The sequence below is a fragment of the Gossypium hirsutum genome, chromosome A01 (assembly GCF_007990345.1).
Source record: "Gossypium hirsutum isolate 1008001.06 chromosome A01, Gossypium_hirsutum_v2.1, whole genome shotgun sequence".
Classification (NCBI taxonomy): domain Eukaryota; kingdom Viridiplantae; phylum Streptophyta; class Magnoliopsida; order Malvales; family Malvaceae; genus Gossypium; species Gossypium hirsutum.
The window spans coordinates 72,367,917-72,393,239 of NC_053424.1; positions in this window are offsets into that span (position 1 = coordinate 72,367,917).

The following is a 25,323-nucleotide window of genomic DNA, read 5'->3' on the forward strand; positions in this document are numbered from 1 at the left end:
AACTTCAATATCTATTATCAAGCTTTCAAAATTCATCAACAATCATTCAAAAGCTCAAGGATTCATCAATGGAAACTCACAAATTTGCCAAAAACTTCAGAAATTAGGGTACGGGCTAGCTAGATTACTAAGCAACGATCACAAAAATATAGAAATCATCAAAAACGGAAAAAAAATGGACCTTCAATTGAGCTTCAATATGGCCGAACCCTAAAACATCATATTTGGCTTCTTTTCTTTTGATTTTTGGTTAATGATGAATGAAAATAAGATGAATTTTGGCTTTTGTTTTATTTTAATTATCATTAATACCTAGTTTAACATTTTACCCTTAATGAAACCTTTATAAGATCATTTAATACATGCCCATTTATGTCCCTTCCCACTATAAATGGTTCAACTACAACATAAGGACCTCACATTTAATAAGCCATATCAAATAAACACATTTATAAAATAGAATGCAACTTTTGCATTTTACGCGATTAAGTCCTTTTTTTCAAATTAACTAATTAAATGATAAAATTATAACACGAAACTTTCACACAAATAGAATCACATACTATAAACACCAAAAATAATATTAAAATAATTTTACAACTTCAAATTTGTGGTTCCAAAACCACTGTTCTGATTTAGCTAAAACTGGGCTATTACAACTTTCCCCCTTAGTGATTTTCGTCCCCGAATATCTTACTAGCGAATCGGTTTGGATATTGCTTTCTCATAGCATCCTCGGGATCCCATGTAGCTTCTTCTACCCTGTGTCAATGCCATAGCACTTTTACTAATGCTATTCTTTTAATTCTCTGCTCTTTTATTTCACAACCTAAAATTTGGATCGATTCTTCATTGTGCGATAAATCTGACTAAATCTCAACTTCGTTCAGGGAAATAAAATGCGAAGGATCAGATCTTTACCTTCCTAGCATTGATACATGAAACACATCATGAATCTTTTATAACTCAGACGACAATGCTAGCCGATAAGCCACTAGCCCAACTCACTCGATAATCTCATACGGCCAGATGAATCTCGGACTCAATTTGCCTTTACGACCGAATCGAAGTATTTTCTTCCACGGAGATACTTTCAAAAACACTTTATCCCCGATCTGAAATTCAATATCTTTCTGTTTCAAGTCTACATCTGATTTTTGACAATCTGACGTTGCTTTCAAACTATAATGGATCACTTTCACTTTTTCTTCGGTTTCTCTAATCAAATCAACCCTGTGAATCTTATTTTCGCTAAGCTCAATCCAATACAATGATGTTCGACACTTTTGACCATATAAAGCATCGTACGGTGCCATTCTAGTACTCGATTGGAAGCTATTGTTATACGCAAATTCAATCAACAACAAATATTTTTCCTACGTACCTTAAAACTCAAGAATGGAACAACATAACATATCCTCGAGTATCTGAATAGCTCGATTGGATTGACCATCTGTCTGCAACATAACAGACTCAAACGTTTTTCGATGGCTCGAGCTAGCTTTCCTGTGCGAAGTTCGGATCTCGCTCTACATTGTCAAACATTTTAAACTCTTGTAATCATCAAATATGTCACATAATTTTTTTCATATAGCTTTAATTATATGGAATCACAAGATATCTCTGTACACTCTATTATTAAAACACATTTCAAACCATTCATTGACGCATGACTAAAAATCATAAACTTTTTCTTCAACTTAGACTGAATCAGTACTGATGTTTCGGTTGACAATATCTCCGTGCAAAAAAGGAAAACTTCAACAATCGAAGTAACTTGAATTTATCACAATATTTCTCAGTTAGAGTTGTTCCGATAGATATAATTCTGTATCAAGTCTTCAAGAATACGAATTCTTATTCGAGATCATCCCCTAATTCACACGTGTACGTTTAAAGTTTATTTCCAATCCAGTGGGTAGATTCAAACACATATAACCCAATTAACTTTTCAATCAAATAATTCAGATTAGACTAAACTACTGAATCAGTCTTTTCGAAGAAATATTTTCTTCTTGTTAAAAGGATAGCCCCAAACATATCATTTTATAGATTTGATCTTGATCTTCTATCGTTTTCACTTTTACCAATGTCGAACCTTTCACAAGAACTAGAAAAGAGTTTATAATAAATTGTCTCATAAATTAATCATTGAAGCTCTGAATTATACTGTAGTCACCTTTATCAGATAGAAATCATAAGGCCTTAATAAGAATGATGTCTCAACCCTATAAACAGATATTATCCCGGCAGTCAGTAAAGCATTTGAATACAAAAGAAAAATCAAATATGCTTTAAATAGCAACCAATGCAGAAACACAACTTCTATAACTCTGATAACGGTACTATAGTACTCTCATATTTCAAAACAGAAATTATAATTATAATAGATATAGCCATTTCCGTCGAATGGATATCTCTTACAAATAATCACATAGAATCATAAGAAAACCAGGATAGCGAAATTTCAACGTATAAAGCTACACAAGATTTCTGAGAATTATAACCCATAAAGAATGATAACAATTCCAATGATATCCCAAAAAATTTCTAGAAAGAACAACATCATTTATAAATATTGAAATCCATAATAACAGACGCAATATAATCTTCACGTATATTCAACAGAACCATAGTCAGTAGAAATAGAATATTAGCATCATACAAATTTTACCGTCGACTTTCATATCCACACTATGGAATAATTTATCAGAGAAAGACATAGCAATGTCGAACGTAACCTAAACAAACCAACGATACTTTCATCTATTAGTATGTTTAACTAATGTTCTAATACGATAAGAATTCCTTCTGAAGTTAAACAATCACATATATTTCTGACGACAAATGTACACATAGAATGCCCAGAAGAAGTCATAGTAACTGCCCGACTGTAACTACTGGACTCAACTATCAATACAACTCAACCATTATTCAACTAACTAATTCTATCATCATTAAGTTCATATTATCCTATCATTAAAAAAAATCAATTCAAAACAACTTTTAGTTAATGCCTTTCTTTAGATATCATACCTGAATAGGTCATTTAATCAGAGTTAACTTTTTCTGTAACAGTGACTTTGCATAATCTGAATAGTCTTTAGAACTATCCAATATCTCTTTTAATATTGTCTTCATTTTCTGATACATTTATTTTTCTGACCACATTATTAATATTTCGAACACGGACTTCTGTAACTCCACACTCGTGAGCTTATTCAACCCAAATCTTACAGATTTCATTGTAACATTTTATGGATAAATGGGTGAGGGTAGTAAACCTCAAATTTAACTCACACATAAATGCACATAACACATACTATCACAAATAGCTAGTTCATTTCTAATTTCACATTCTCAAAAAATTTAACTTGCTTTTAATCACTTTTGTTCTTAACACATAGTTCATATGCCAATTCAAAAGAATTTCATATAGCAATCATAACCCAAATGTCGTAACTCATATACTTATATCATTACAACATTTATCAACAGCAAAATATCTTTTATTCTTATTCATACCTTTATGAGTTTGAACTCACCATCAACACAGTTCCATTCAAACATTTGAGTACACATTCTGTACTATCAGAGTTAGCTCGATTGGAAAGCTTATTTGTCTCATCAAAATAATTTTCATCAGAGTTGGGAGATATGACACTATCGCAGATTAAATGTGGCATATATAGCTAGACTCACAAACACTATGTTAGTCCTAGAATCGACTAAACCATAGCTTTGATACCAAACAAATGTAACACCCCTAACCTGTATCTGTCACGAGACTAGGGTTAAGAGGCATTACTGGACATATCAAAAGATAGTTCAGAACTGACATTCTTTACAATTCATGCACCCAGTAATGTATTCTGCTTTATAAATTTTTTCTGAAATAAATTAATAAAGCAACCTCTTATTCATAAAATCAAATTCGTATATTTGAATCACATAGCCAACCATGCAAATCAAGCTTTATTGAACATTCTCTTATATGAACTATGTTTTAATATTTAACCATTTAAATTTTGTTTGCCTATACAAAAATTTCGAACCAAGCTATCAAATATCAAAACCGAATTGAACATATTTCATAATTACAAAATTCAAACTATATGGCCATCATTTCCATAACATTCGATTACCTAAGTCATAATCAAACATATTTCATTTCATATACTAAGCATATATCAAAACATCCATTTGTATACATCTATTTCATAACAAATTATCGATCATACCATTTTATAAACCTAAGTACAAACGCATACTAAGCTGTTTCAAGTCATATCATTAGTTGAATAGCAAACATAACATGTAATAAACATTATACATGCGCTTGTTAAATCAATTTGGCCATATCTCACGGCTTAATATTCATTTGCACATAAAACATTAGGTAACTTTATAACATATCCAATTACTCTTTTAACATTATCATATCATGCGCATAACACCCAAAAGCCAAAAGCCATTTATAAATACAATTACAAATCATAGCATTTTAAACATTATTACCTTATGTGCATTATACCAAATTAAATTTAACCATTTTTGGACACAAATGTTAAGTCATACCATACCTAATTCACAAGCTAAATGACATATTTAACCATGTTATATTCAACCACACACATGAACCACATACCAAAGCCGAATTTACTACCACATATATATCACATTTTATAATCACCATATATATATATCACATTTTATAATCACTCATTGAACCAACAATTTGATTTTTTTTAACTGAACTACAAGCAAACATGTCATAGGCATATGTATTCATATCTCATATGTTTAACAAATCAAATAGACAATCATTCAGTTATCAAATATAACCTCAATAAGTCATAACATTTCCATCACTCAAATTTTAAACTGAACATACTATCTCATATCTTAACATCAAAACAATATGTCACTTACAGTTATTCAAATGACAATCAAACATACCCATAATATAATCATCATATTACCTTATTACCAATCCAAATTATACCATTTCTCATGCTTCCAAAATGAGCTAACTAATAAGCCGAATAAACATCCTACTTACCATTCCTCATTGCCGAATCATATAACTATCATCACGACATATTTACCATGAAATATAGCTCACAATTTAAGTTTATAACATGACCAAATATATATATCAACATTAGCCTCATGATCATGCCATTTTCACTTGGTTATATGTACACACAAATTTCAAAACCAAATATATCAAAACTAGCCTATACATGCCACATAATCGAATCTCAAACATTTATTTACCAATATGAAAACTAGATAGGATGATGAAATCTCCTACGACTTCCAACCCAAGCAAGTCTTCGAAAGTCTATAAACATAGGAAAAACACATAGAGTAAGCTTTATAAGCTTAGTAAGCCATAAGCAAATTAATCAACTCAACAATATATAATTCAATTTAACTAGGCTAAATTTAACAAATCTTAACCATATATAACTTCATCATACTCATAAATTGATATGATTACATTAAGTAACCTCATTTACCTCATTTCTCAATGAACATATAAATCTCATACATACTTGATTCATCAAGCTCATTTGTTCATACTCACTTGCACAAAAGCACATCCCAATCTCATACATTACATCTATTTTACTTACTCATAGTTCATTTGCATACATTCATCATTCCTTGTCATGTATTTCACATATAGTCAATTAAAACATACTCACTTTTCAATTCTGAATTACATAAACAATCACACGTACCTGAATTGGATACATTTTTACATAATCATTCATTTTTCGATATTGCCCGTCGAACTGTTTGGAATCAATAAGGATACTCGGATAACTCTAAAAGCTCGTACAATACCAATGTCCCAGACGTGGTCTTACATGTAATCAAATATCGATGCCACTATCTTGAACAAGGTCTTACATGAACTCATATACGATGCCAATGTCCCAGACATGGTCTTAAACGTAAATCACAAATCGATGCCAACGTCCCAGACGTAGTCTTACACGAAATCACATATCGAAATCCTATGTCATGACATACGTATCCTAACTATTCCTAATGTTCGTACGGGGCTTTTGGACGTCGTAACTCGATCGATTCAAGCACGTAAATATTACTCCCATGCTTAATTCAATTCAACATATACATATACACAAGTAATAATTCAAATCGGCACTATTAAAATATGTACAATCAAATTTAACGACATTTATTTACTTATCAACTTACCTTATATGGACACGAACGGACCGGAACAACTATTCGACAACTATCGACTTTCCCCAATCCAAATTTGATTTCCTCTTTTTTTGATCTAATTCAATACAAATTTGGCTTGTTTAATAACATTTCCATTCAATTACATCTAAAAAAATACATAATTTGGGCATTTTTCATTTCAGCCCCTGACATTTCATATTTTCTCAATTTAGTCCCTAATTCAGAACAAAAATTTCAATAAGCCCATATTAGGCCGAATGCTCCCTAGGTCCTAAGCAGCCCATTTATTCAATTTATTTCACATTTAAGCCCTTAAATTTTCAAATTTCACAAATAAATCCCTAATTTGGATTTTTATCAAAAATCACTTAATTATACATGATAATCAAACATCAAAGATTTATTTTTCATCCTCAAACAACAATTTCATCATATTATCAACAATGGAAAATCTCAAATTCATCATAAATTTTGAAAATTAAAGCATGGGCTAGCTAACATACGAAGCGACGATCTCAAAAATATAAATATTATAAAAAATTGAGCAAAACACATACCTAATTCAAGCTTTCAAAGGTGCCGAATATTCAAAGCTCAACTAAGGTCTCTTTCTTCTCACTTTCGGTCACAAAAAGATGAACAATACATGTGTTTTTACTTTATGTTTTATTTTACTATCATATATTAACATAATTACCATGTTAGCCTTTTTAATTTCATTTAAAATCCACAAACCTTAGGTTTTTATGTCCATCCATAATTTCAATGGTATATTATCAACATAAGGAACCCACATCAAAAGAGCACATTAATTCAGCACATAATCAATTAAACCATAACTTTTACATTTTACGCGATTAAGTCATTTTATCAAATTAGACAACCAATCGGTAAAATTAAATCATGAAATTTTCACACATATCAAATAACATGCTGTAATTACAAAAAATAATATTAAAAATATTTTTACGACCTCAGATTTGTGGTTTTAAAAACACTATTCGGACTAAGGTCGAAACTGGACTGTTACAACTCTCCTCTCTTGGGGATTTTCGTCCCAAAAAATTTTACCAGAAAGTAGATTAAGGATTTGCTTCCACATAGTACATTTCAAATTCACACATGGCTTCGGATTTCATATCTCTTAAATCTCACAACTGAGATTCTGATCTGTCTTCAACTATACATCATATCAAGCTGAAGCTGCTTATAACTGTATTGAATTACTTTCATTTTCTGCTTAATTTCTTAGATGATATTAATCCCGTGAATCATTTTCTCATAAAGCTGGGTCCCGAAACAACCAAGTTCGATAACTGCAACCATACGATACCTCATACAATGTCATTTTTATAATTACATGATAGCTTATCAAACATCAATAATCTTTCTTAGTTGCTTTCAAACTCTAAAACATAAGGACAAATAAATATTTCGAGAATTTTCAAAACAACCTCGTACTCACAGCTTACTATAGTTTCTCCTAGAATTACCATATAAATTTTTAGATTTTAATCTAAAACAATGATGACTGGCACCATGTGCAAACTGACAGTCTCTGAAGCGAATAACTCAGTTGATTTATCAAAAGAGAAATCTTTGCGTATAGAAAGACTTATTCAGACAGTTAACAATAATTCAAATAACATCTATCCTTTTTCAATGATAAGAGATAATCCCGATACAAAATTTATCAAAATTCTATTTCATCATTACTCAAATATCAAAACATGCTGAAATAGTCCTGAAGACGCTTAATAATTGACTTTAACATATTGATAGCTTAGACATTTAAACGCAAGCTTAGAAATATTATGTTTTATACTCATTTATCAACACCACTTTCTCAGATTATCATGCATCTTGTTACTCCTATATGAACTGACTAACTAACATGTGAGCCACCTCCAACAATGGTTTATACAATCTCAAAGCTTCTTGGTATACACACTCTATCTTGAGGCAGCAAAAAATCATCGATTCCATATTTGAAGTTCTGAATTAGAAATCAATTTATGCTGAACCCCTTTTTAACTTATAATTTGATAACACATTTCTAAGTTTCACGAATTCACTTAGTAAGCATCAATTTAACTTTTAATCCATCTAACATATAATCATCATCTAATAAGATCAATCACGTATTCATCGCTCGTAAAGCATACAAAAGTTTCTTATTCAGATCATTCAAAACTATAATCATTTCCCTCAGATAATAGTATTTACTTACAGACTCAAAAGTTTTTCGACGATTCGAGCTAGCTTTGCTGTGCCAAGTTCGGATTTTTCTCTGCAACGTCAAACATTTTAAACTCTTGTAATCATCAAATATGTCACATAACTCTTTTCATGAAGCTTTAAATGTATGGAATCACAAGATATCTCTCTACACTCTATCATTAAAACACGCTTCAAACCGTTCATTGACGCATGACTAAAAATTATAAACTTTTTCTTCAACTTAGACTGAATCAGGACTGATGTTTCGGTTGACAATATCTTCGTGCAAAAAGGAAAACTTCAACAATCGAACTGACTTTAATTTATCACAATATTTCTAAGTTAGAGTTGTTCCGGTAGATATAATTCTGTATCAAGTCTTCAAGAATACGAATTCTTATTCCAGACCATCCTTCAATTCACACGTGTACGTTTAAAGTTTATTTTCAGCCCAATGGGTAGATTCAAACACATATAACACAATTAACTTTTCAATCAAATAATTCAGATTAGACTAAACTACTAAATCGGTCTTTTCGAAGAAATCTTTTCTTCTCATTAAAAGGATAGCCCCAAACATATCATTTTCACTTTTACCAATGTCAAACCTTTCACAAGAACTAGAAAAGAGCTTATAATAAACTGTCTCATATATTAATCATCGAATCTATGAATTATACTGAAGTCACCTTTATCAAATAGAAATCATAAGGCCTTAATAAGAATGATGTCTCAACCCTATAAGCAGATATTATCCCAGCAGTCAGTAAAGCATTTGAACATAGAAAAAAAATCAAATATGGTTAAAATAGCAACCAATGCAGAAACACAACTTCTATAACTCTGATAACGGTACTATAGTACTCTCATATTTCAAAGCAGAAATTATAATTATAATAGATATAGCTATTTCCGTCGAATGGATATCTCTTACAAATAATCACATAGAATCATAAGAAAACCAGGATAGCGAAATTTCAACGTATGAAGCTACACAGGATTTCAGAAAATTACAACCCATATAGAATAATATCCCAAAAAATTTCTAGAAAGAACAACATCACTTATAAATATTGAAATCCATAGTAACAGACGCAATATAATCTTCATGTATATTCAATAGAACCATAGTCAGTAGAAATAGAATATTAGCATATACAAATTTTACCGTCGACTTTCATATCCACACTATGGGATAATTTACCAGAGAAAGACATAGCAATGTCGAACATAACCTAAACAGACCAACGTTACTTTCATCTATTAGTATGTTTAACTAATGTTCTCATACGATAAGAATTCCTTCTGAAATTAAACAGTCAAAAATATTGCTGAGGATAAATGTACACATAGAATGCCTAGAATAAGTCATAGAAACTTCCCAACTATAACTAATTCACTCAGCTATCAATACAATTCAACCATTATTCAAGTAACTAAATTCTGTCATCATTAAGTCCATATTATCTAACCAATAACAGAAATCAATTCAAAAGAACATTCAGTTAATACCATTATTTAGATATCATACCTGAATAGGTCATTTAATCAGAGTTTTCTTCTTCTGTAAAAGTGACTTTGCAGAATCTGAATAGTCTTCAGAACTATCCAATATCTCTTTTAATATTGTCTTCATTTGCTGATTCATTCACTTTTCTAACCACATTATTAATATTCCGAACACTGACTTCTGTAACTCCACACTCGTGAGCTTATTCAACCCAAATCTTACAGATTTCATTGTAACATTTTTTGGATAGGGGGTGAGGGTAGTAAAGTCTCAAATTTAACTCGCACATAAATGCACATAACACATACTATCACAAATAGCCAGTTCATTTCTAATTTCACATTATGAAAACATTTAATAAATACTTGGTTTTAATCACTTTTTTCTTAACACATAGTTCATATGCCAATTCAAAAGAATTTCATATAGCAATCATAACCCAAATGTCATAACTCATATACTCATATCATTACAACATTTATCAACAACAAAATATCTTGTATTCTTATTCATACCTTTATGAGTTTCAACTCAGCATCAACACATTTCCATTCAAACATTTGAGTACACATTCCGTACTATCAGATTTAGCTCGGTTGGAAAACTTATCTATCTCATCAAAACAAATTTCATCAGAGCTGGGAGATATTACACTATTACAGGTTAAATGTGGCATTTATAGCGAGACTCACATACACTATGTTAGTCCTAGAACCGACTAAACAATAGCTCTGATACGAACAAAATGTAACACCCCTAACCCATATTCGTTGCTGGACTAGGGTTAAGAGGCATTACCAGACATATTGAAAGATAGTTCAGAACTGACATTCTTTACAATTCATGCACCCAGTAATGTATTTTCCTTTATAAAATTTTCCAGAAATAAATTAATAAAGCAACCTCTTATTCATAAAATCAAATTCGTATATTTGAATCACATAGCCAACCATACAAATCATGCTTTATTGGGAATTCTTCTATATGAACTATGTTTTAATATTTAACCATTTAAAGTCTGTTTGCCTATACAAAAATTTTGAACCAAGCTATCAAATATCAAAACCAAATTGAACATATCTCATAATTACAAAATTCAAATTCTATGGCCATCATTTCCATAACATTCGATTACCTAAGTCATAATCAAACATATTTCATTTCATATACCGAGCATATATAAAAACATCCATTTATATACATCTATTTCACAACAAATTAACGATCATACCATTTTATAAACCTAAGTAGAAACGCATACTAAGCTGTTTCAACCCATATCATTAGTTAAATAGCAAACATAACATTTAATAAACATTATGCATGCACTTGTTAAATCAATTTGGCCATATCTCATGGCTTAATATTCATTTGCCCGTAAAACATTAGGTAACTTTAGAACATAACCAACTATACTTTTAACATTATCATATCATGCGCATAACACCCAAAAGCCAAAAGTGTAACACCCTATACTCGTAACCCACGCCGGGGAGGAGCACAAGGCATTGCCTAACTTGATCTCATGCATACAACCAATCTCAATTCACCGAGACTCGATCCAAACTTAAAACTGTTTCAAATTCTACTTAAACTTCTTATTATGGGACTATACCGGGTCCTTAAACCAACTATGAAAATTTTGTCCTTAAAACAGGGCACACGCCCATGTGAACAACTCGACATGGTCAGATTGATGGCTCGTGTGGCTCACACGGCCTAAGCACCCTGGGACACGCCCGTGTCCCACACCCGTGTAGAATTAATTTCTAATTCACACCTACAGGGGTTTTCACACGTCCAGACATACGGATGTGTCATTCACCCGTGTCCCTCACACGGCCACGACATGCTCATGGCCTAGCCCATGTGCAAAAACCTGGGTATTCTATTTCTGACATCAGCATGCTCATAATGTCACATGGCCAAGGGACACGCCCGTGTGTTGGGCTGTGTCCTCCACACGGCCGTGTCTCTACCCGTGTGTTTATTACCATGTATACTGACTTGAAATTTCACGTGCAGGGGACGCATGGCTGAACCACACGCCCATGGGGCAGACGGTGTGACCCACACGGCCTAGACACATGCCCGTGTGCCTACCCGTGTGGACAGTATAAGGCTATTTACCAAGCTTCATTGCCACCTTTATATATATAATTCCATACAAATACCAACCAATATCGAAACAAGTATAACTCCTATAACTAAATCATCCATAATAGACATTTATTCAACCATGAGAATGCATCTTTTATAAATTTAAAATGAATATTACTGTCATCCAAATCTTAATACAAATTAAAAAGTTTCTAACCCAAGCCAAAAAATTTGGCCAATTCTCAAAGACATAAAATAATAAAGTCTAAGTCCTATACATGCCATATTAAAAAATATAAATCCAACTATATTGAATGCTTCGGTTGATAGTGTGATCGATATCTCTAACTTCTGGAATCATTGAGCTAATTAGGTGGCACTGTAAGGAAATGGAAAGGAAAAGGAGTAAGCATAAAAGCTTAGTAAGTTGCATATAAGTAAGTACACAACAACAACATTTTATCAATGATCCATATGCTCATGAGCTCATATCTCATACGTACCAATTAGGTACCTGTACCACTCACAACATGGTTATACTTTCCTCATTAGTTTTAAGAACATAACATTCACCGTTGAACCATTTGGAACACTATTGGATATTCATTAAGCCTCAGACGTGGGTAAGGTACCGATGCCATGTCCCAGACATGGTCTTACACTGGCTCATATCTCAAGTCAATGCCATGTCCCAGACATGGTCTTACACTGACTACCATCTCGTAGTCGACGCATGTCTCGGACATGACTTACACTGGCTTACGTCTCGAGGCCAATGCATGTCCCAGACATGTCTTACACTAGCTTCATCTCAATGCCGAAGCCATGTCCCAGACATGGTCTTGCGTTGGCTCTCATAATGTGGCCGATGCAAGTCCCAAACATGTCTTACACTAGCTCACACAAAAATGACCCAAACGTCATGGTATGAATATCCGAGTTATTTCCTAGGTTCGAACAGGAACACTACTATATCTATTACAATCATATCATCTCAATTCCACAATCAAGCAATTCATGCTATATTAATTCAAATACAATTCAATACATAAATTAGTAATGTAGTTGTATTATTTACATACAACTTACCTCGGATTACAAAACGTATACGACTAGTCGGTTTAGTCGATTTGCTTGGCTTTTCCCCTGTCTAGGTTCGGATTTGGCAATTCTTGATCTCAAATAGCAAGATACACTCATTTAATCACTAAATAAAACTAAGAAATTAAAAAAAATTCACATCTTCGGTAAAATGACCATTTTGCCCCTAGACTTTGGCAAAATGACCATTTTACCCCTATGCTCGAATATTTATTTTTATCGAATTTCTTCGTATCTTAAGCCTAGCTAAACTCTTTTTACTCTTATAGTAACCCTAAATTCTCTCTATTTCACACATTTATCATTCATTTTACAACTTGTGCAAAATGGTCCCTTTAGGCGTTTTCATAGTAACACCTTTCACTAAAGTTGTCTATTGCACAATTAAGACTCATATTCTTCGATAAAATTTTAGAAAACACCCTAAATGCTCTCATGGAAAAATGCTAGACCTTCAACCATTTTGTAAGATATACCCCTCATTTGAAATATCATGCTTCAAGGGTCTTAAAAATGCAAAAATCATTAACAAAGGGTATGGAAATCACTTACTTGAGAGTCAACTAAGTAGCTGAAAATTTTTAGCTTTCAAACCCCATTCAAAGGTTGATTTTCGGTAGTGTATGGGAGAAGAAAAGAAAAGATGACAACTTTTCTTTATTTTACTCAATTTGCTAATGTCATCAAAACCTAACACTTTGACTAATTGATATTCTTGTCTCATGGCTGGCTATGCTTTCATTTAAAGGTCTAATTGCCCTTTAAAGACCCCTAGTTTTGGTTCTCTAGCTATTTAACACCTTTAGCTATCAATTCAAGACTTTTGCAGTTTATGTAATTTTGTCGTTTTTCACAATTGTGCTCACAAATGATAAAATTAACTCACCAAATTTTTCATGCACTCCTATAATCATACTATGACTTAAAATAATAATAAAATAATTTACTCGACTCCAGATTTGTGGTCCCAGACCAGTATTCTGACTAGCCCCAAAATCGGGCTGTTACAAAAAGTCATTTCTAAATACAATTACAAATCATAGCATTTTAACATTATTACATTATGTGCATTATACCAAATCAAATTTAACCATCTTTGGACACAAATGTTAAGTCATACCATACCTAATTCGCAAGCTAAATAACATATTTAACCATGTTATATTCAACCACGCACATGAACCACATACCAAAGCTGAATTTACTACCACATATATATCACATTTTATAATCACTCATTGAACCAAAAATTTGATTTTTTCTTTTTAAAACCGAACTACAAGAAAACATGTCATAGGCATATGTATTCATATCTCATCTATTTAACAAATCAAATAGACAACCATTCGGTTATCAAATTTAACCTCAATAAGTCATAGCATTTCCATCACTCAAATTTTAAACTGAACATACTATCTCATATCTTAACATCAAAACAATATGTCACTTATAGTTATTCAAATGAACATCAAACATACCCATAATATAATCATCATATTACCTTATTACCAAGCCAAATTATACCATTCCTCATGCTTCCAAAATGAACTAACTAATAAGCCGAATAAATATCCTACTTACCATTCCTTATTTTCGAATCATATAACTATCATTACAACATATTTACCATGAAATATACCTCCCAATTTAAGTTTATAACATGAACATATATATATACCAACATTAGCCTCATGATCAAGCCATTTTCGCATGGCTATATATATACACAAATTTTAAAACCAAATATATCAAAACTAGCCTATACATGCCACATAACCGAAATGAAAACTGGATAGTGTGATGAGGTCTCCTACGACTTCCAACCCAAACAAGTCTCTAAAACTCTATACACATTGGAAAAACACACAGAGTAAGCTTTATAAGCTTAGTAAGCCATAAGCAAATAAATCAACTCAATAATATATATAATTCAATTTAACTAGACTGAATTTAACAAATCCTAACCGTCGAACAGTTCAGAATCAATAAGGATACTCGGATAACATGGAAAGCTCGTACAATGCCAACGTCCCAGACATGGTCTTACATGTAATCAAATATCGATGCCACTGTCCCAGATAGGGTCTTATATGAAATCATATACGATGCCAATGTCCCAGAAATGGTCTTACACGTAAATCACAAATCGATGCCAACGTCCCAGACGTGGTCTTACATGAAATCACATATCAAAATCCTATGTTATGACATATGTATCCTAACTATTCTTAAGGTTCGTATGGGGCTTTCGGAAGTCATAACTCGATTGATTCAAGCTCGTAAATATTGCTCCCATACTTAATTAAATTTGGCATACACATATACACAAGTAATAATTCAATTTGGCACTATTAAAATATACACAATCGAATTTAACTTACCTCGTACGAACACGAACGGATCAAAACGACTATTTGACAACTTTCGACTTTCCCCGATCCAAATTCAATTTCCCCTTTTCTTGATCTAATTCAATTCAAATTTGGCTTGTTTAATAACATATCCATTCAATTACATCCAAAAAATACATAATTTGGGCATTTTGCAATTTATCCCCTGACATTTCACATTTTCTCAATTTAGTCCCTAATTCAAAACAACACAAAATACCCAAAATTTCAATAAGCCGATATTAGGCTGAATGCTCCCTAGGTCCTTAGCAATCCATTTATTCAATTTATTTCACATTTAAGCCCCTAAATTTTCAAATTTCACAAATAAATCTCTAATTTGGATTTTTATCAAAAATCACTTAATTAAATATGATAATTAAACATCAAAGATTTAGTTTTTCATCACAAACAATAATTTCATCACATTATCAACAATGGAAAATCTCAAATTCATCAAAAATTTTGAAAATTAAAGCATGGGCTAGCTAACATACGAAGCCACAATCTCAAAAACATAAAAATTATCAAAAACCGAGCAAAACACATACCTAATTCAAGCTTTCAAAGGTGCCGAATATTCAAAGCTCAACAAAGGTTTCTTTCTTCTCACTTTGGGCCACAAAAAAATGAACTAAACATGTGTTTTTACTTTATGTTTTATTTTATTATCATATATTAACATAATTACCATGTTAGCCTTTTTAATTTCATTTAAAATCCACTAACCTTAGGTTTTTATGTCCATCCATAATTTCAATTGTATATTATCAACATAAGGACCCCACATCAAAAGAGCACATCAATTCAGCACATAATCAATTAAACCATAACTTTTACATTTTACGCGATTAAGTTCTTTTATCAAATTAGACAACCAATCGGTAAAATTAAATCACAAAATTTTCACACATATCGAATAACATGCTGTAATTACCAAAAATAATATTAGAAATAATTTTACGACCTTGAATTTGTGGTTCTAAAACCACTGTTCTGACTAGGGTCTAAATCAGGCTGTGACAGATTTTGTCAACCTGTCAACAACAACCCAAATTGCATCTTTCTTACTCAGAGATAGGGGCAATCCTGAGACAAAATCCACAGTCACTCTATCCTATTTCCACTCGGGAATCATAAACGGTTGTAATAAACCAGACAGCACTTGATCCTCAGCTTTAACTTGCTGACAATTTAAACATTGATGAACGTATACTAAAATGTCACGTTTCATACCATGCCACCAATAAAATTGTTTCAAGTCGTTATACATTTTCGTGCTTCCCAGATGAACAGATAAACACTACTATGTGCTTCATTCAAAATCTTGTGAATCAACTCTGAATTTCTCGAAACACATATTTGGCCTTTGAATCTTAAACAATCACCTGAATCAACTTGAAACTCTGAATCAAGATTCAAATCACACTGAGCTCTTTTAGCTAACATTTCATTATCAGTCTTCTAAGCTTCAGAAATCTACTGTACAAACAATGGTCTCGCTTTCAGCTCAGCTACAATTGAGTTGTCACCAGATAGAGCTAACTAAGTATTCATTTCACGTCGAGCAAACAAAGATTTTCAGCTTAATGCATCACCAACAACATTTGCTTTTCCCAAATGGTAGTCAATTACTAACTCGTAATCCTTTAGCAATTCTAGCCATCTCCGCTGTCGCAAATTCAAATCTTTCTGAGTCATCAGATAATTCAAACTCTTATGATTAGAGTAAACATGACATTTCTCACTGAACAGATAATGATGCCAAATTTTCAAAGCAAACACAATAGCTGCTAACTCTAAATCGTGCGTCAGATAATTCTTTTTATGCGATTTTAACTGTTGCGAGGCATAAGCTATGAGTTTGCCTTCCTGCATCAAAACACAGCCCAGACCATTTAACGATGCATCACTGTAGATCACAAATTCTGTAACACCCCAAATTTGGGCCTAGAAGTATTGAGCCTTGAGTGTGGGTCTGTAAGGAGGTTATATATAGGTATTTAATTGTGCAATGAAATGACAGAATTAAATGTCTACTTTAGTGGTTAATGGCCCTGAGAAGTGTTGGAGAAATCTTGGGTTCAAACCTGGGCTTTAGCAAAAATTTTGGTATTAAGTGAAAAAAACCTGGATGCTTGGATGAGGGCCTTTTAAATTATTGTGTTAAATAAATGACACAAGGAAGCTTGTAGTCTAGTGGTTGTGGCATCATTAAGGCTGTATGGGAGCCTGGGTTCAAGCCTTGGCTCTTGCAATTTATTCTGGATTTTTTAAGGGAACTTGGACTTTGGCCTTTAGACCTTATAATTAATTGGGGATAAAATATGACACAAAAAGAGCCTGTGGTGAAGTGGCAAGGTGGCGTAGTTGGCAAGGAGGTCTAGGGTTTGAAACTCATGGCAATCAAAGAGCATTTATTTTGCTAACAGAGGGCCACAAGAGTTGGTGTTGAATTTAAACTCTGGTGTTGGAGGGATCCCACATCGGGAAGCTAACATAAGAGGGGATGCGAAGCTGGCTTTAAATAGAGAGAGCCATGAGGAGAGTAGAGGTACCTTTCTTGGCTGATCCCTTTCGCTTTATGGCGTGCTCGTTTGGGTTAGGCGTCGGCTAAGAGTGCTCGAAGCTTGGATTAACTCCAGTCTTCAATCAGGTGTGTATTTTCTCAATACTCTAGCTGTAGGATGGCTACTTCGGGTCGCGATGGGCCGAAAGGGGTCAGGTGGGCCTAATGGGCCCGTAGGCCCAGTTGGATAAGTTGTTTGATTGTGTAGTAAATATTGGACTAGCCTAGGTGAATCCCATATTTGTGGCTAGATTTGGGCTAAAAGGGCCACACGAGCGTATGGGTCCATTTGGGCCGAGAATAGGCTTTAGGCCCATTCGTATTGTTATCCTTGTTTAGAATACTTTAGTTTACTAAAATTATCGAAATACCCTCGATTTGTAAAATTACTGAAATACATTCGACTTGTAAAATTACCAAAGTACCCTCGATTTATAGAATTACTGTTTTACCCTCGATTTACAAAATTACCGTTTTACCCTCGATTGTGAAATTACCGAAATACCCCTGTAAGATAGAACTACCGAAATACCCTTGTAGGGTAGAAATACCGAAATACCCCTGTAGGGTAGAATTACCGAAATACCCCTATAGGGTAGAACTACCAAAATACCCCTGTAGGGTAGAATTACCGAAATACCCCTAAAGGGTAGAATTACCAAAATACCCTTATAGGGTAGAACTACCGAAATACCCCTGTAGGGTAGAACTACCGAAATACCCCTGTAGGGTAGAACTACCGAAATACCCTTCTAGGGTAGAAATACCGAAATACCCCTGTAGGGTAGAATTACCGAAATACCCCTGTAGGGTAGAATTACCAAAATACCCCTGCATGGTAGAACTACCGAAATACCCTTGTAGGGTAGAAATACGAAATACCCTTGTAGGATAGAATTACCGAAATACTCCTATAGGGTAGAATTACAGAAATACTCCTGTAGGGTAGAATTACTGAAATACCCTTGTAGGGTAGAATTACCGAAATACCCCTGTAGGGTAGAATTACCGAAATACCCTTGTGGGGTAAAATTACCATTTTGCCCCTAGAGTGTTAAATGACTATTTTGCCTTTGTAGGCAAGTGACTGACTTGGACTGTGTGGTTGACGAATTTGATTGTGAATATATGTTGGTAATATGAATGACTTGACTGTGATTGTTTGATTCAAATATGGGCATGACATTCTACATACATGACATGTTGCATGGGTTGAGTTTTATAAATGGAGGAAGTGCTAAAAGGGCTATGCCCAAGTTTACCGAAAAGGGCTTTGCCCCAGTTTATCAAAAAGGGCTTTGCCCTAGTTATTAAAAGAGGCCAGGCCTCCAGTTATATTATAAAGCAGCTATGCTGCCAGTGGAGAGTTTTGTAACGCCCCCACACCCGAAACCGTCGCCGGAGTCGAGCTTGAGGGGTTACTGAACATAATTTATCAAATTAAGAACTTCAAATCATTTGTTTCTACATTCACAGCTTTCTAGCTACCCACGTCACAATTACAAGAAAAATCATATCTTGAGTTACAAAACTCGAAATCAAGATCCGTAAATTTTACCTAAATCCAGACTCATATATATATTTACTAATTTTTTTCTAGAATTTTTGATTGGGCCAATTAGTACAGTTTATTAGTTAAAGTCTCCCCTGTTTCAGGGTTTGACTTCTCTAACCTCTGTGTATTACGAATCAGATATCTCTCTATACAGAATTTCAATGACTATGAGGTTTCTTTCTCTTAAAACGAGACTCAACAAGGAATCTGTACATATAAATAATTACTTCTAATTATTTTTGTACAATTTATTATGAATTTTTAAAGTCAGAACAGAGGATCCAAAAATCACTCTGGCCCTGTTTCACAAGGTTTCAAATATCTCATAAAGTATAATTTATATGCCTGTTTTTTTTAATCCATATGAAAATAGACTCATTAAGCTTCAATTTCATAACTTTTTCATAATTTAATTCCATTTATAATATTTTTAGTGAGTTTTAAAATTCATGTCATTGCTGCAGCAATATTCTGTTTTAAGGCAAATTTCATCTTTTCATGAGTAGTTATGTAGTAGATAACCTATTAAACTTCCATGATATCAAACATGATCTAAATTTAACCATCACCATGACTTATCAATATCAAACATTTTCTCAACCAATCATGGCCATATCATAAAATTATTTACACAAAATAAGTATATTGCTATACATGCCATACTTAAGTTTTACAAGCCATTTACCCAGATGAAAGTCCTTTGGATAGTGTGATCGAACCTTCGACCTGTCCTGATTCCCGAGCTGGCTTGTTCAAAACTACAGTAAATAAAGAGGAGGGAGTAAGCATAAATGCTTAGTAAGTTCATATGTAAATAACAAGTAACATAACAATACAAATATACCAAACAACTTTAGCATGGTATCACCAAAACATATATCACATTTCTAAACATCATTCATCATCTTACCACCTTATCGTTGTAGTATCTATTTTCAACCCGAGGGTTAAGAACATACCTGTCCAAAGTGTCCATTTCACAACACTTACCAAAACGTCGCTTGCATCTTAAGTGTTCTTCCATTTCACTAGAAATTTCACCCGTTGAACACATCGGAATACAACTCGGATACACGGATAATTTGCACATAAGTGCCTCATATGTAATCAAGAAATCATGTAACCCGCCCCTAAGTGAACTCGGACTCAACTCAACGAGCTCGAGTGTCCGCATCCATAAGTGAACTCGGACTCAACTCAATGAGTTCGGATGCCTAGTTACATTTCACGAACTCGGACTCAACTCAATGAGTTCGGACATTCGCATCCATAAGTGAACTCGGACTCAACTCAACGAGTTCGGATGCTCAACCATCCTAGTGACATGTCACTTGTATCCTAATCTATTCCTAAGGTTCAAACGAGCTTTTTCCCTCGATCTCACATTTGCCGTCTTCCATGGAATATCGGAACCGATACTCGGTAGCAATTCATATTTATCAAGTAGTAAACATAATTTGCATATTACTCAATATTAACCACAAAGCATAATATTTCACGATTAAAAATTAGCATATCATATAATTAACATTAATAACTTAAAAATAACATTTATGCTACATTATTTACACATGAACTTACCTTGGTACCAAAATATAAAGATTTTGCAATTTAGTCCACAATCTTTTCTTTTCCTCGATTGCGACTTGAATCTCGTTTCTCTTGATCTATAATGCCAAATTAATCTTATTCAATACATACATTCATCAAAACAGCATTTAATACGAACTGTGGAAAAATTACACTTTTGCCCCTAAACTTTTGCATAATTACACTTTTGCCGCTAGGCTCGGGAATTAAACTTTATTCCTTATTCTTATGTTTTATAACATGTTGATCATTTTTCCCTTCTATGGCAACATTTTAATTTTGTTTTTAATTCATTTTAATAACTAAATGACCAAAATGCCCTTACTACTAAACTTTCCAAAAATTCCATCCATGTCCAATTTTTTTCCATAGACTTAGAAATTGGTCAAATTGCTATTCAAGACCTCCTAATTAATATTTCAATGCAATTTCATATTAAAAACTTCTAGAATGCAAATTTTGCAACTTATTCGATTTAGTCCCTACTTTCAATTTAAGCACTTTAGGCATAGAATTTCATCACGAAATTTTCACACAATCATGCAATCATATCATATTCATCAAAATAATTATAAAATAATTATTTCTATCTCGGATTTGTGGTCACGAAACCACTATTCCGATTAAGCCCTAATTCAGGATAATACAAGTTTGGCTGGGTGGGTTGAGTTATTCCCCACATGGAGAGCCTGGTTGGTACGGGTGGAGAGTAGCGGATGGTGGGTTGAGTAGTCTCTCCAAATAGGCTTGCATTCATTCATTGGTATTTCATGTGATACTAAAATGGGCCTATAGGCCATACCGTTTACAGTAAAGGCTTCGACCCAGTGATATGATTTATGAAAAGGCTTCGGCCCAGTAACCGTTAAACGAAAGGCTTCGGCCCAGTATATGTCGAGAATGAATAGGGCTTTGGCCCAAATTGTATTGGTACCATGTTAATCACTGTTTGTTTGTTATTAGGATTACACACTGAGTTTTCGTAAACTCACCTCGTTTCTAACTGTGCAGGTAATCCCTAAGCTTGATGGTTTGGAGCTGCGAGGGACTCGGAGATGGCCACACTACTGCTTCTGTTTCTTTTAATTGCAATTAGATTTCATTTTGGGTTTTTAATTTATGTAATAATGACGTTGGTGGGTTTTAATTTTTAATTTGGATTGTGATTTCTTATACTAAACTGCTAGTCTAGGAAAACTCGAGATTTCAAAATAGCATGATTTTTCTAAGGAACATGAGCTTCCAATAACAAAGTTTTCAAAATGCTTCCACGATTTTAAATGAGGTAATATACCAAAGGCAAACAAATTGGTAAACGTTTTGATGAGAACTTTAGTTTAATAATAATAAAGGAATTTAGATTCAGTAATGGATTTTCACCGGAAAGATCAAATTTGAAAAATGGTTTGATGTGACGCACCAGATTCGGCCATAACGTCTAGGCCGGGTTTGGGGTGTTACATTTAATGGTATCAAAGCCAAGTTACAAAACTCGGCTGTGGTATCGGTAGCAGAAAATTATTGTTATTTTTTTCTTTTTTTCTTTCTTTTTTTGAAATTGGGGTTTGAAAAGGGTTTTTCTAAAAGTTTGTTTTAGAAACTTGACTTGCTTCTGAAAAGATGTTACGGGAAGTATGTGTGACAACCCGAATTAGGGCTCAATCTGAATAATGGTTTCATGACCACAAATTCGAGATAGAAGTAATTGTTTTATAATTATTTTGGGGTTTATGATATGATTTCATGATTTCGTGAAAGTTTCGTGATGAAATTCTGTGCATTTCGCGCTTAAGTTGATATTAGGGACTAAATTGAATAAATTGTAAAACTCGTGTTTTAGAAGTTTTTAGTATGAAATTGCTTTGGGATATTAACTAGGAGGTCTTAAATAGAAATTTGACCCATTCTTAAGTTATGGACAAAAGTTGGACATGGAGGGAATTTTTGTGAAAGTTTAGTAGTAAGGGCATTTTGGTCATTTGCATATTAAATGAAATAAAATGGGAAAAATAACACAAAATTGGTTATCATCTTCATTAGTTGCTGCCTAAAATTGCTCTCCTCCATAGCTAGGGTTTCTTCAACTTTCAAGCTTCATAGTAAGTTATTTCAAGCCCCGTTTTTAATGTTCTTCACATTTTTGAAATCCTCGTAGCTCGATTTACTTATTTCTACCATTAGTTCGAGTTAGGGTTTATGTTTAAAAATTTACCCATGAATAATAGGCATGTATTTTGTTGTTTGATGGTAGAATATGAATGTTTGAAGTGAGGAGAACCATCTTTTCTAAGCGATTTTTAACGAAAACGAGCAAAACGGCATAATCGATAAAAATACCTATTGTTCATAACTATGTGTTAGAGTGAGAATTTAATGTTGCCATAGAAGAGAAAAATGATCAGTAGGCCATTAAACATAAGAATAAGGGCTGAAATTAAATTTCCGAGCCTTGGGGCAAAATTGTAAATTTGTAAAAGTTAGGGGGCAAAAATGTAATTTTTGTATAATGTGATTTTTGGATTAAAATAAATAGTTCGAGTGTTAAATGAGCTAAATATGTTGTTATAGATCAAGAAAGGCGTGGAATTGACCTCGAACGGGGAAGGGGAAAGTTTTGGACTAAATTGCAAAATTCCCATATTTTGCACCGAGGTAAGTTTGTATGTAAATAATACATTAATTTCATTTACATTTTTATATTTCAGCCTATTATATATATATTAGCTGATGTTGAAGTATAAATCGACTATTGGAAGAATGGAAATAAGTAATAGAGAGAGATCCCGGTTGAACATTCAGAAAAATCGAATAAAATAGAGGGAGCATAGCTAGGTCACATGTATGGTGCCGAGTGCACATAATGTGTACAAGAAGGCTACGAGATACTATATAGTAGCTAGGTCACATGTGTGATACGGGATGTATCCCATGTAGACAAGAGAGCTACGTGAGAGATAAATGTAGCTAGGTCGCATGCGTGATTCCAAGTGAAGGACACCATGTAGACAAGAGAGCTACGAGACAAATCGGCTAGGTCGCATGAGTGGTACTAAGTGTTCACCATGTGTACAAGAGAGCCGAATTAAATGAAATATGATGGTGGGGCTGTGTGCTGAAACCATCAAGTATCGAGGATTAATCCGAATTGTTCAACGGGATGGTTTTGTGGTAACATTGTAGTCATGGACCTACACTTGCGATGTATGAAATGTAGTGAAAATGATTTGTGGTATATATATATGTAAGTTAAAATGAGGTTAGTATAAAGAATGTGTGAAAGAGTGAAATTAGCATTAAAACTGTTTTGGACTGTAGCAGTGACGTGATTTTGAAAATTCACCAAAAATAGAAGGAATTTAGTTAGAGGTTTAATGAGATGTGAAATTAAATCTTAATGAGTCTATTTTCAAATAAAAGAAACAGATCAAGCAAAGGAATTCTATATTTTGAGATATTTACAATGTGTGTGACTTTCTCAGGATGACTATGTGATCCCCTATTCCAAATTTGAAAAATCATTAAAAATTTTACAAGACAAATTAAGAAATATAGTTTATTTGAATAAATTCCTTTTTGAGTCTAGTTTTAAATGAAACAGGTTTCATGGTTATTTGAATTGTGTACTAAGAGAAATTTAGTTCGTAGTGAACAGAGGTCAGATGAGTTGAGCTGTGTAACAGGGGAAACTTTAACTAATAAACTGTACTAATTGGCTGAACCAAAAATTCTATAAAAAATTTAGTAAGAAGTTTTATGAGTTTAGATGCAGGGAAATTTTACATATTTGAATTTCGAGTTTCGTAACTCGAGTTATGATTTATTTAGTGATCATGATGCAGGAGGGACAGCTTGATCAAATTGGAGTAAACAGTAAAATTAAAAATATGATATAATTGAGTTATGTTGTAAACATATTAGATTCCTTATTTGTTATTTATATACTTACTTACTAAGCTATAAGCTTACTTTCTTTTCTCTCCTTTGTCTTATAGTGCCATCCATCTGGCACAGGAGTTAGAGATCGTAGAAGATCCGCCCGCACTTTCAATACTCTTGGTATCTG